Source organism: Amblyraja radiata, chromosome 27 (genome assembly GCF_010909765.2).
Source record: "Amblyraja radiata isolate CabotCenter1 chromosome 27, sAmbRad1.1.pri, whole genome shotgun sequence".
In the NCBI taxonomy this organism is placed as follows: Eukaryota; Metazoa; Chordata; class Chondrichthyes; order Rajiformes; family Rajidae; genus Amblyraja; species Amblyraja radiata.
This window is the reverse complement of record NC_045982.1, coordinates 32,812,950-32,823,836: the sequence shown is the minus strand read 5'-3', so window position 1 is coordinate 32,823,836 and position 10,887 is coordinate 32,812,950. Positions and strand designations below refer to the sequence as shown.

Here is a 10,887-nt window from a genome sequence, read left to right as displayed (position 1 = left end):
CGAATAACACTATCCTACACAATAGGGACAATTAACAATTTTACCAAAGCCAATTAACCTACAAACCGTTAAGTCTTTGGAGTGTGGGAGGAACCAGGAGCACCCGAATAAAATCCACGCGGTCACAGGGAGAATGTGCAAACTCCGTACAGACAGCATCCGTAGTCAGGATCGATCCCAGGTCTCTGGCGCTGTAAGGCAGCAACTCTACCACTGCTCTACTGTGCCATCCCTGGGTGAAACCAAATATAACAGGGATGATGAGCCGATGGCACTAGATGGGGGAAGAGATAGTAAAGGTGAACCAAGGGAGGAGAAATCCATGATAGACACAATATGCTGGAGTAACTCAACGGGTCAGGCAGCATCTCTGCAGAACATGTATAGGTGACGTTTCAGGTCGGGACCTTCTTCAGACTGATTGTAGTGGAGAAGGGGGCGAGGGAACTGGGAGCAAGAAAATTAGATAATTCAATGTTCATACCGCTGGGTTGTAAGCTACCCAAACAAAACATGAGGTGCTGTTTCTCCAATTTGCATGCGGCCTTACACTGGCAATGGAGGAGGCCCAGGACAGAGGCCCCTTCCCTATCTGCTCATACTCCCACATTTTGGCGCCGACCTGTAGGGGGTATGGCTGCCGAGCCTGCAGCTGTCTGTTTTTCATTTCTTTTTTCTTATTTTTAGTTAGTTTAGTGTTTTGTTTTTAAGGAGTTCTAGCTTTTTTATGTGTGGGGAGGGGGGGGGGGGGGAAACTAATTTTCAGGGTCCCTACCTGGTCGGAGATGCAGCTTTTCTCCGGGCTGCACTTTCGACCCGTCCTCGCGGCCTACCAGCGGGCCTGGAGCGGCATTTCCTGAGGGGACCGCCTGGAGCATCGGCGGCGGCGGCTGCGGAGCTGCGGGTCCGAGGAGCGAGGGGACCGCCCGGAGCCTCGGCGGTGGCGGCACTGGCATCACTGGCATCGGCGGTGGCGGGGCTGCGGGTTTGAGGACGGCGGTGCAGCGCTGGAGCGCCATTGCGGGGCGGGCGGTGCCTTGCCTGGGTTGCTGAGCTGGAACTCCGGTGAGCTGGGTCCATTGCGGAGCTGCGGGTCTGAGGAGCGGCTGCGGGCGGCGGCGCTGAACTTTCCATCGGGAGCCTGGGATCTCTCGACGAGATCGCCAGTTGAGCTCCATTCGGCGCGGCCTTGTCGGCTCCGGAAGCCACGGTCTCGAGTAGGGAGGCGGCCGTTCCAGGGTTCCCATGCCGCTGAGAGGATTCTCCCGACGCCGGAACATCATCACCCGGCGAGGACGGCCTGGAACATCGGGCCTCCGTAGAGGCAACTGTGGAGGCCTCAATAGGCCCGACTATGGGTGGACATTGGGGATGGGACTGGACTCTGTGCCTTCCCCCATAATGGGAACCATTGTGGGGGGATGTTTTTATGTTAAAGCTATTTATTATTGTTATGTTTGTATTCTTTTTTATGTGCTGCATTGGCAAAAGGAATTTCACTACATTTAGGTGTATGTGACAATAAATCAACCTTTGAACCTTTGAACCTTTGATTTAAAGGGACAATATTGGCAGTAATGGGAATGGGAGTTAAAATGGTTAGTATCCGGGAAATCCAGTGGGCCTTAACGGATCGAGCGTAGGTATTGAGGGAAACGATCGGCGAGTCTATGCTTGGTCTCCCTGTTGGGTAGGTATGTAAATGATAACCAGATGGAACCAGGTGGGCAATGGTTATGCATCTATGTAAAAAAGAGGAAGGATCCACAAACCTTGGGTGGACTGGTGGGAGTGGGAAGGGATCATAGGGGGCATGGATTGAACAAAATTGAAAGACTTACCATCTTACTATTGGGTTGTAGAGGTCTGATGCGGAATATAATTGTTCACCCTCTCCCCAGACTGAAGAAAGTATTTGGGTTCGACCTGGCTGCTCCTCCGTGGAGTCTGCTGTGGGTCTATATTGATGGTAGGTGAACTGCAGTGGACAAAGGCCAATCTAGAAGGCTGGAGTTAATGTGGGCCATAATAAGCCTCACAAAGCACTTTATGAAGGTGGATGTTAGGGCCACTGGACTGTAGTCATTAGGGCACACTACCTTGCTTTTCGTTGGCACCAGAAAGAGGACAGATACATCGCCATGGAAGAGGAAAGGAGGATGAAAATGACTTGCAACAGGAAAGCATGAATGGCCATGAAGTCCATTCCAGGTGGACTTGATCGCTGCAAGTCCAAGCCTGCAGCGATGAAGTCAAATGATTCCAAGTGTATAAAACATTTATTTATGACCTTCGCTAAGTCATCAAGGAATTCTGGACTAAGTTAGTGTCTTGGGTTAGCCAGAAGGACATCCAACTATTGCAGCTATAACGGGCTACAAAGTGAAGGAGGGCAACGTAGGTGGCAACAATCTCAATTCATTGTGTGCTCACCTTGCTTAGAATCCCATTGGAATGACGTCACCCACCCTGGGAGCCCAGGGAGCAGCTGTACGGATGGCTCTGTCGCAGACATCAGATCAGTCTTCCCGAGAGGGATCCCACGGAAAGCTGCCCCAGATGGAGTGTTCTCAGGACCTGCGTACACCACCCGATACCTTCAGGGATATTTTAAACCACTCCCTACTCAATTCTATGGTTTCCAACTGCTTTAAGAAGACCACAATCATTCTGGTGCTAGAGAAACGTGAGGTAGCGGCCTTAATGACTACCGTCCAGTGGCTCTCATGTCCACCATCATAAAGGGCTTCGAGAGGCTTGTCATGGTGCACATTAACTCCAGCCTAATAGATGGCCTTGATCCATGCAGTTCACCTACAGTCACAATGGAGTCACGGCAGATGCCATGGAGGGGGAGCACCTCTGCCTCAACCGGATGGTCGGGTTAGGTCCCTGGATACTGGTGAAGGAGGACACGAAGGAACAAATGTTGCACCTCCAATGGTTGCAAGTGGAAAGTATCGGGGACGGGCATGGGGTGGGAAAGGATGACCTAGAAGCCACAGAGAGAGTGGTGTGGCCCCCATGTAAAGCAGGAAGGAAAAGGGTGTGTGTGGGGAGGGGGGGTGAGGGGTAGAGGGAAGGATGTGGCTGGTTGAGTGGAGTTTGAGTTTAGTTTATTATCACATGTACCCAGGTACAGTGAAACATTTTTGTTGCGTGCTATCCAGTCAGCAGGAAGACAATACATGATTACATTGAGCCATTCACAGTATAGATACACGATGAAGGGGATAATGTGAATAACATTTAATGCAAGACAAGGCCAGTAAAATCCAATCAACGATAGTTCAAGGATCTCCAATGAGTTGATAGTAGTTTAGGACTGCTGTCTTGTTGTTTGTAGGATTGTCCAGTTGCCTGATAACAGCACTGAACCATCATACCAATAGCTAGAGAGCAGTCCTGAACTATTGAGCTGTTGAGTTGGAATTGTTGGAAATGACTCACGATTATAATCTGAATGATGTGAAACGGTATAGTTATAGGAGACGGAAAATGGTAGATTCAGGGACAGTTTCATCGCAGCTGTTATCAGACAACAATCATCCTACCACAAACAGAGAGCAGACCTGAACTACTATCTACCTCATCGGGGACCCTTAGACTATCCTTGATCGGATATTACTGGCTTTATCTTGCACTCAACGTTATTCCCTTATCATGCATCTTTGCACTGCGAATGATCGATTGTAATCGTGTATTGTCTTTCCGCTGACTGGTTAGCACGCAACAAATGCTTTCACTGTACTTCGTTACACGTGACAATAAGCTGGACTGAAACTGAATGTAGAGACAGGTGGGCTGGAAGGCGAGGCCCAAGGAAACATGCAAATAACATGTTCACGAGATTGCTGCCTTAAACATAACCACTGACTTGGCCTCCACGGCCTTCTGTGGGACTGAATTCCACAGATTCACTACCTTCTGACTAAAGAACTGCCTTCTCATTTACTTTCTAAGGGCATGTCCTTTTATTCTCAAGCAATGGCCTTTGGTCCTAGACTGTCCCACTAGTGAAACATCCTCACCATATTCACTCCATCTAGATGCCTGTTTCTCTTCCAACAAATACTGTACAACCTGGCTTGAATACTGTTTACAATACTTCTAAACGTATTTGAGTATCCTAGCATCCAGAATATTTTTCTCCGATTTACTAGATTGGAAGTTTCCAACAGTGAATGGACACAAAATTGCACTGTTTTATCTTGAGCAATCCAGACCACTTTTCGTTCCGATTCCAAGCTTACTTCAGATCGAGAACTACAACCAGACACTAGCAAATCAGGTACACTGCAATCTTATGAAGTTAAATAGTTGGCAAAATGCTTTAAGTCCTATCTGATCAGCATTAGGACAGGTTAACTGGTCTGACAGAAAGGTATAATTGTTGTTTGATTAAGGAACTTTGCAATTGAAACTTTTGAATGCCAAGCTTCATTTTAATTAGAAAATTCACACAGATGCTGTGTATAGAATTGTACAGATGATATGTTTGTATACTTTTATATAATGTAGTATTACGATACAATATGATAGAACTTTATTTATCACAAAAGGGAGATTGATCTGTCAACATTCATAAAACACAAGATATATGAAACATGAAATTAAATGTGAATGGAAGGAATTGGGGATGTGCAAAGATTGGGGAGGGAGAGGGAGGGGAGTCAGTCTACCCCACGACAGAAGGGGGAGGAGTTTAATAGCCACAGGGAAAATGGATCTCCTGTGACGTTCTGTCCTGCATCTTGGTGGAACCAGTCTGTTGCTGAAGTTGCTCCTCAGGTTGACCAGTGTGTCATGGAGGGGGTGAGCTGTATTGTCCAGGATGCTCCACAGTTTGAGGAGAATCCTCCCTTCCAAGCCCACCTCCCATGAATCCAACTCCACTCCAGCACGGAGCCAGCTTTCCTGATGAGCTTGTTAATTTTGTTGGCGTCCGTGGCCTTCGCCCTGCTGCGCCGGTACACGACAGAGAAGAAGATGGTTCTGACTACACCGATTGGTAGAACATCAGCAACATCTTACTGCAGACGTTGAAGGAACAGAGACTTCTCACAAATGTACAGCCGGCTCCGTCCTTTCTTGTACAGGCTCTCATTCCTGTACCAGTCCTCGTATAGTCCAAGCTATTTGTACTCCAAGGTATTTAGGTATATATTATTTAGATTATGTAGTGCATAATATCCATGTCATATATTAATACATATACAACAGCTGTAAAAAAAATGATATATAGATCTATGATCCTCATCAATTAAAAGGCCCACAACAATATTAAGAAAAAATTACATAAAAATTGTTTTCATGCCAGTTTGGGTCTGTGTTGCTTTATTACAAAATATAATAGCATTTCAATCAATAACAGTGCAATTATCCTGTACTAGAATGATACTGGGTAAGGTCAACCTGAATTCATTTGTTCTTCTGAGTGGGAATGAGACATGGGATGAAACAACTCGCTTTTTTAAGTATGATTAAACGGTTTTCTTTATATAATTCATAGCCTACATATCTTAAAACAGGTCTCTGTTTTATTAATAAGCTGTGTTGTATCTAAGAAGAAATTCCACATACATTCTGTTACCTTTTAAAAGATAGATAAAGTTGGAAAGGTACAAGAAAGTTACCGTGAATAAAATGTCCCATAACACTATGCCCCTGTCCCACTTAGGAAACCTGAACGGAAACCTCGGGAGACTTTGCGCCCCACCCAAGGTATCCGTGCAGTTCCCGGAGGTTGCAGGTGGTTGCCGGAGGTTGCAGGTAGTGGAAGCAGGTAGGGAGACTGACAAAAACCTCCTGGAACCTCCGGGAACCGCACGGAAACCTTGGGTGGGGCGCAAAGTCTCCAGAGGTTTCCGTTCAGATTTCCTATGTGGGACAGGGGCATTAGGATGGCACGGAAGCACAGCGGTAGAGTTGCTGTGTACAGCGACAGAGACCCGGGTTCGATCCTGGCTACAGGTGCTGTCTGTATGGAGATTATACATTCTCCCCATAACCAGTGTGAGTTTGCTCCAAGATCTTTGATTTCCTCCCTCATTCCAAAGACGGACAGGCTTGTAGGTTAATTGGCTTGGTATATATGTAAATTGTCGCTATTGTGCAGGATAGTGTTAGCGTGCGGGGATCGCTGGTCGGCGAAGACTCGGTGGGCCGAAGGGCCTGTTTCCTCACTGAATCTCTAAACTAAACTAAATATGACAGTGTGTTTAATAAATTGGGAGATGGTGATACAGAGGGAATTGGATTTTCTACATTCTTTTTTGGAGATTTGATTGTGAAGAAATTAATTAATTAGCATGTAAATAACACTCAATTAATTAATTTAATCTTTAAAATTGTTTTACAACATGCTCACAGATATGATTTTAATTTGAAACAACTGCAAAATAACTATTGTTAGAGATATTCAGAGGGTGTTGTTTGATGACAGCTGGCATTGCTGGCAAGTTGCTTACTTCAGTTAATATATTAACTCCATGCTTATAATTCTTTATATTCCCACAGATCTCATAGATCAAAGACTCTCAATATTGGTTCAAATTAATTGGCTCAGTGGTCATTATTTTCCTAGTTATTCTGTGCTATACTACCTACAATTACTCACACTATCTTAATTACAAATGTGTCAAAGCTGCCACAGCCAGACATAAAAACAGCTTTTTTTCCCACGTGTGTATCTCTACTCAATAACCAAAAATCTGTAGTCCCCTTTTGCTTTGGCATTATATTTAATTCACATGTTTAATCAATAATGAGGGTATAGTTTTTGTGGGTTTTTGACTGTGTATGTGTGGGGGGTGTGGGGGGTGTGGGGGGCGGGGGAAGCTTTTAAATCTCTTCCCTGTACGGGGACCCGACCTTTTCCCTGTTGGGTCTCCATTGTCGTTGGGGCCTGGCACCGTGGAGTGGCCTCCAGCCGGAGCGAGCTGGGGGCTCAAGTCGCGGAGCCGGCGGAGCTGCGGACCTACCATCGTGGAGCTGGCCGGCTTTGGAGCATGGAGAGCTGTGGTGGCGCGCTGCTGCGACCCGACTCCGGTGGATGGTGACACCGGGAGCTCGTGGGTCCCCGGTGGGAGACCGCTTTGCGGGGCACCGGCAACGGCGACTTCGCCCGCCCGAATTGCGGGATTGAAGGTGACCTGGAGCGGGGCCTTACATCGCCCGGCGCGGTTTAAACAGCCGCGGGACTTGCTAGCGCACTCCGGGGGCTCCAGTGTCGGGACCCGGAGCAGGGCCTTGCATCGCCCGGCACGGCTTTAAGTTTCCGCGGGACTTTCTAGCGCCCGCCGGGGTCTTTGATTTTGGCATCGGGAGAAGAATGGAGAGCAGGGGAGAGACAAGACTTTGCCTTCCATCACAGTGAGGAGGAGATTCGTTATGATGGATGTTTGTGTGGATTGTGTTGGTGTGTGTCTTGGTTCTTTTCTTGTATGACTGCAGAAACCAAATTTTGTTTGAACTTCATATGAGGTTCAAATGACAACTAAACGGTATTGTATTGTATTGTAATGTATTATTGTATTGTATTATAATGTTTTATTATTAATGTTTAATGTTTTATGTGTCATTCCTAACTGTCACTGTATGTCAGGTTGTCACTTGCAGGTGGAGCACCATGGCAAATTCCTTGCCTGTGAATGATGGTGAATGAATAAACGTATTCATTTATTCATTCACCATCCTAATTACAATTAATACAACACATTCACAGGTTCACAGGTTATTGGAGAAGAATAGTAAGATTAAATGAGAACTTACCAGTTTGAAGTTTAATCTTTATTTTATGAGGAGTTACGATGAGCGATTACTTGAAGAAGCCCACCAGTCCGCAAGCGCGTCAAACTTCAAAGCAGCGGTGTGAAATCACAGATAACAGTAGTTGAAGTGACATAGTAAGATTAGAGAAGACTAGAACTACCAGATGACCTTTATGATACGAGGGTTGGGAGCAGAGGGCACGTAATCGCTCATCGTAACTCCTCAGAAAATAAAGATTAAAATTCAAACTGGTAAGTTCTCGTTTAATCTTACTATTTTACTTCGGAGTCACGCGAGTGATTCCATGAAGATTTCAAAGCTCTGTGATTTCATGCCGTGAGACGAGTCCACACAACCACTGCTTCATTGACAGATAAGGGAATCATTCATAATGAATAAATAATAATAATAATAACCCCTTTCATCCGGAGGAAACTATACAACCAAATCTAAAATAGAGTCTGGCAATGAGTTATTATAAAATATTTGGAAAGTTTGTTCATTTGACCATCCTGCAGCCACTAGAATGTGGTCCAGCGGAACGTATATAACCCTTGCTGCCGATGTTGTAGCAGCCCTGGTGGAGTGAGCTTTGAAAATATCAGAATCTACTCCTGTATAAGCCAAACCCCGTTTTAACTACCTGGAAATGGTCTGAACTGATACCTTCTTATAAAGATTTTTTTTTCTTTTGTAACTAACAAACATTGCTAGTTCAGAGCCTCTAAGCCTCTTGGTGTCCTTGACGTATTGTTGTATATGCGTGAGCTCTCATAACCGAAGGCCCCTGGGGTATGCCATGAAAACTAGTTTCAGACCTGATGCCCCTGGTCTGCTTAACTAAATCATAAACATAAAATATTATACTATTTGCAGATGTAACCATCCTGTCCAGTCGCAATTATGTACTGACTGAACCCGTTGCACTGAGACCAGCGCCATGAGGATAACTACCTTGAGAACCATGCCAAAGCTAAGGATGTAGCTGGAGCCCACTATGATGTAGTGTTAACACAACATCAATATCCCATACTGCCCTGTACTTGTCCTGGGAGAACTTGTGTTAAAGATATCCTTTATAAACTCGATATTAGAGAGTGAAACCTGACAGAGCGGGTCCCGTTCGCTGCAGCAAATATGATGGGAAGGCACGTTGGGCACAGTTAATGGCCCTATAACTCAATTTATTGTCAAAGACACTTTTGAAAATAAACTCCAAGACGTCAGTAATCTGTACCATATTAAATGTAACATTAGCATTTAAACAAAACACTTCCCATCTCCTGAAGAGGAAATGTACTGCTTTTTTGGTGCTATCCCTGCACTCTGCAGTGAGCACACACATGGATCGGTCTGACAACCCGAGCCGTAGGAGTAGTCTACTCAGAATCTGCAAGTCAATAAATTGGTTTTATCATGCAGAGGCTGGTTTCCTGAGCCACGGGCTGAACCAGCAACGCTTTACGTTCAGAATTACCATATAAGGTTGTATTATAATTCCTGCCAAAATTCCCACCATGGCTGCATAGGCCAGTCAGACAGAACGAAAACCTAAAACGGGACATTGCTGACTTTATTGCAAGACCGAACTGGTGAGGCAAAATGGAGGAAGACATAAATTCATAAAATACTTTGTGATCCAACAGCCATTCTGTGTTGTCATTGATTGTACGTGATGATACACCAGTGCCAAACGAGATTAGGTAAATTATTACAGGATACTTTGACTTGATTGCACCCATGTGACTAACATATGCCACTACCATAGTGTATCAACTTGAAGTTGAGCATGCAGATTATGCATATTCGCTCAATAACCCTTTAACCCATAGAATGCACCTAGTGTCTATAGATAGTTGATACCAATAACTGAAGAATTGGCAACTCATGCAAGTCTCCTCCACCTCCGAACTAAAGATGGCATTCATAATTTTCCACCTTAGAGCACTTAGCACCAGTTTGTAATAACTGAAATTTTACTGACCAAACTACTGGAGCAATGCTGAATACTGTTTGTCCATCATTGTGACGTTGGTATCTTCAGCTGATAATAGCATAGGTCTGTCATAATGACCTACATGCCACTTGAGAGGTTGCTACTTTGCACGATGTAAGTTCCCCCACTTGCACAGCTGAATCACAGCTACTACATTGCCCATTACACTTGATGCATAGAAGGCTGCTTTATAACAACAAGGTTGTTACATGTTTCTATTAACTCCAATCTCTTGCCCCAGGGCGGAGTCACAGACTAATTAATAGTTAAAGGTAAATCCCAATGACCAACAAGTCTATTTGGTATCAACTTAAATTTAACTGGATGGATGAGGAACCCCAATTTCTCAAATATAGTTTGAGGCTGATATAGTTGATTTTTTAGCAAAATACAGTGTTAGAATATCATCCAGACAAGACCTAACAAGTGTTTTATGAACTCTGAGCAGTCCAAGCACTGATTTTAGTAATTTGGTAAATAACCTGGGAGCTGAGGTTAGCACATTGTGCAATGCTTTAACTGTTATCATTGCCCCATCCAGATAAATTTCAAATATCTCTGGTGATCCCTGTGAATGGGAACTGAATAGAATGTATCTTAGAGGTCGATGCATGCCATAAAGATCCTATGAAAATCAGTTCTTAGTCAGTAACGAAGTTTCCTATTTAGAACAGTTTATACTGCACATGCGAGTTAAACGACATTTTCCATCTTTTACAATAAACAGGCCACGCCTGCCATCATTCCGTGCCTGCCTCGAACGACAACTTTGGCCCGATTTCCGAGCATGTCATGAAAGACAATCCTGGCCATAATACTGTGCCTGCCTCGAAAGACAACTCTGGACAGAATTCTGAGCTTGCCTCGAAAGACAGCTCTAACCAGAATTCTGAGCTTGCCTCAAAAGGCAATCCTGGTCAAAATACTGAGTCTGCCTCATAAGACAATTCTGGCCCCAATTCCAAGCCTGCTTGGAATCCTAGAATTGTGCAGTTTTACCTGGATAGATGCCGCTAAGTAGATGGCAATGCCTTAACAATTTGTGTGTTGTAAGGCCACTAGAGCCCCTTCCATCCTTATCAAGGGGAGTGCGAACCTTCTCTCCTTTCATACAACAC

The 10,887-nt window shown here is 44.9% G+C and overlaps 1 non-coding gene across 1 annotated transcript; it reads right to left on the bottom strand.

The window, feature by feature from the left end:
- Positions 1-10,760: 10,760 nt before the first annotated feature.
- LOC116988684 lies at positions 10,761-10,887 on the bottom strand. The gene has a single exon (XR_004416035.1). It is a non-coding gene; the product is annotated as a U6atac minor spliceosomal RNA (small nuclear RNA).